At 42.8% G+C, this 3307-nt stretch overlaps 1 pseudogene; it reads left to right on the top strand.

Moving 5' to 3' along the window:
* LOC101587608 overlaps positions 1-2933 on the top strand; it is a 6970-nt pseudogene extending 4037 nt beyond the window's left edge.
* Positions 2934-3307: the final 374 nt, after the last annotated feature.

Here is a 3307-nt window from a genome sequence, read left to right as displayed (position 1 = left end):
CCTGGGTCGTCTCACTCACTCGCGGGGCCTGCGCTCTGGGTCTGTTCAGGATCCCGCCGCCTGGGTTGTCTCACTCACCCGCCGGGCCTGCGCTCTGGGTCTGTTCAGGATCCCGCGGCCTGGGTCGTCTGGCCTGACTTTTGTAGACACACTGAGATCTTCTTGGAGCCAAGAGAATCAGACTTCGGATCTGTTTTGAGGCTGCAACAAAAGCAGCTATTTTTATCTTTTTGCTCTCTCTCCTTGGTTTTCTCCCAGTTCCAATTATAGGACACTAAGAAATAGTTTTTACCAAGTGAGTTGTCTGGAGTAAAAGCCAGCTCTTTTCTAATATCTGGAACTGACTGAGAAATGAACTTACCTGTGTACTGGACGGCAGGTAGAATGGGTGGGTTCTTAGGGTATTGGTGTGAGGTTGCAGTCTTCCTTTTGTCGGCTAGAGCAGCCAACACAACCAAGTGGGACTGGCCATCTACTATGAATGGCATTCAGAATGGCAAGGTTTTAGCTATTTTGGAGGGTCATGGACAATATCAATCCAAGCCTGAACATAACGGATCTGATCAGGATGTCTCAGATTTCCAAAGATGACTCTATAGACCTGGAAAAGGTTAAAGGAGACTTCCAGAAGCCAAGAGGCCTCAGGAAAGGATGGCCATTTCAATTCACAGAAGATTCAGAGCTTTCTGGGGAACAGGGAGTCCCTGCACCCTGAGGCTCATTGTCTGAAATCCTGAAAATGATTTAGAACACATTGTAGGGGTGACACAGATGCAGAAACAGAAGCACACTGACCCCCAGTGACAAGGACAAAGACAAGTACAAAACACGAAACAAATACCAGATACCAGAGGCTACCAGCCACTGTCATGGTCTGGAGTTGAGTCTTGGGGATAATATTGCATCCAACTCCTCCAAAGACTCCAGATGGGCACCCAAACAGAATCAGAACAGTCTTACCAGTAAGAATCCTGATTGCTCTTTTCTGAAGAGTATTGGAATTTGGATTTTTGAGGCCAATAAAATCTCCTCCAGGCTGAGACACATGTCTCAGTTAGTCTCCTGAGGAGTCAGAAAAAGTCTTGGCTCTTTCATCCTGGTATAAATGGGATCCCAGGCGAGCCCCCAAAATGTACTGGGTTTGAATTGAATAGAGACCAAGATCAGAACAGATTAGAACTTATTGAGCCTTTATTAGCTGCTCTGGCAGCTAGCCAGAGGTCCCTGCCAGCTTTGTCCAATAGAAAAATAACAAGAGCCACATTTATTTATTTCAATCCATTATACCCATCATAGGTTTTTAAATGCAAATTCAAATGATAGATCACTGCACACCCATTAAGACAGTCCAAGTTCAGCGACAGCACCAACTGTTGGCAAGCATGAGGAGCAACAGGAACTCCTGTCCATTGCTGGCAGGGGCCCTGAGTGGTGTAGCTAGTTTTGAAAAAGTTTGGCAGTTTTTGCAAGGCTAAACATAGTAATCATATGATTCAGCAATTGAATGTTTTAGAATTTGCCCAAGAAAGTAAAAAACTTGACCCAGCCAAATAGCTCAGTGGATTAAAGCACCTGCTTAGGCAGATGCAGTGGCAAGGATTCAATCCCTGGTGTGTGTGCTGGCCCTGCCCTGAGGGCATGCTGAGATGGCAATTGAGACTGGGTGTGGTGGTAATCCCAGCTCTTGGGAAGCTGAACACAGGCAGATCACAGAGTCTGATCTATATAGTGAGACCCTGTAGACCCTTACTAAAATAAAAAAAAGTAAAAAACTTAATGTTTACACAAAAACCTGTAGAAGATGTTTATGGTAGCTTTATTCGTAGTAGGCAAAACTTGGAAACAACTAAAATGTCTTCCAGGGGTGAATGAGTACACAATGTGGTACAATACTAGGGGCTATTGTCCAGCAATTAAAAAGTAACATACAAACCATGAAAAGACAGGGAGAAACCTGAGAAAAAGGAGTGAGTACACAATGTGGCACACATCCATATAGTGGAATATTGTCCAGCAATCAAAAAATAAGGTATGAACCATGAAAAGGCAGGGAGAAACCTTAGGAAAAAGAGTCAGTCTGAAAATGCTGCATACCATGGAATTCCAACAATATCTGACATCGTAAAAATGGTAAAACTTTGGTAACAATAAAAATATCAATAGATGTCGAAGGTTTGGGGAAGGAAGAATGGACGGGTGAAGCATGGGGTGTTTAGGCAATGAAATGATACAGTAATGATGGACACATAGCTTTACACGCTTGCATAAAGGCACAGGGGGAGGCTATGACACTACAGTGAGCTATAGTGCAAACCACAGACTTTTGTGAATAAATAATAATGCATCAGTAATATGAACCAGTTGAGACAAGTATGTTCCATTAATGCAAGATGTTAGCAGTAAGAGAGATGGCAGGAGAAGGGGTACATGGAAACTTTATACCATAGGCTTAATTGTTCTTAAATGCCAGACAGCTATCAAAATGAACAAGTTAATTTGAGAAAACTCTGGTCCTTCAGCTTTAGGTCTTACATTAATTAACAGCAGAATATTCTATAGTGCCTGCCTTTTTGTATTGGTCAGGGTTTTACTTAGAGGAACAGATATACTACAAGGAACAGATATTGACACAAGATAAATGATGTATAAGGAATTACAAGATTGGCTTATGACAACCAGCTGCAGAGTCAGATGGAGGCATGTGCAGAGGGTGTCTGCACACTCCAGACTGAAGAAATCAGTCCCAAGGTCTGAAGCTCACTGCTGTGCTCTGTGCAAGTCTCTATTCATCAGCTAATAGGTCTGCGATGGAAGACAAAGAGTCTGTGATGGATACTGAAGAGTCTGCAATGGAAGGTGAAGGATCCAAGCTGGAGGCCGAAGAGTTCACACTGCAAGCCAGCAATGAAGTCCGAGCCAAATGCAAAGACTGAAGTTCCTCAGATGAAGAAGTGGAACATTGACTCCTTCCTCAGCCCCTTTATATGGTCTCTGTGCTGAGTCACTCTGGGGCAGAACCAACTGTGCCCCAGGGCAAGACCTCCACCGCTCCCAAGCCCCAGAGTCATCCAGCCAAGTTGACTCAATGTATCAACCGCTACACCTTTATATATATATATATATATATATATATATATATATATATATATATATATAAACAAAATAAAAGTGTTCTTTATTGTGTGAATTCCTGTATTTTCTCTTCCAGTAACTCAAGACATATAGTGGTACCTTGGTTCACAAACTTAATTCTTTTCTATGATTCTAGGCACAAACTGAACTGAACAAGAATGGAATCGAATTCAAT

This window comes from Octodon degus, unplaced genomic scaffold, assembly GCF_000260255.1.
Source record: "Octodon degus isolate 3935 unplaced genomic scaffold, OctDeg1.0 scaffold00111, whole genome shotgun sequence".
In the NCBI taxonomy this organism is placed as follows: Eukaryota; Metazoa; Chordata; class Mammalia; order Rodentia; family Octodontidae; genus Octodon; species Octodon degus.
The sequence above is the reverse complement of the archived record's forward strand: the minus strand, read 5'-3'. Positions and strand labels throughout refer to the sequence as shown.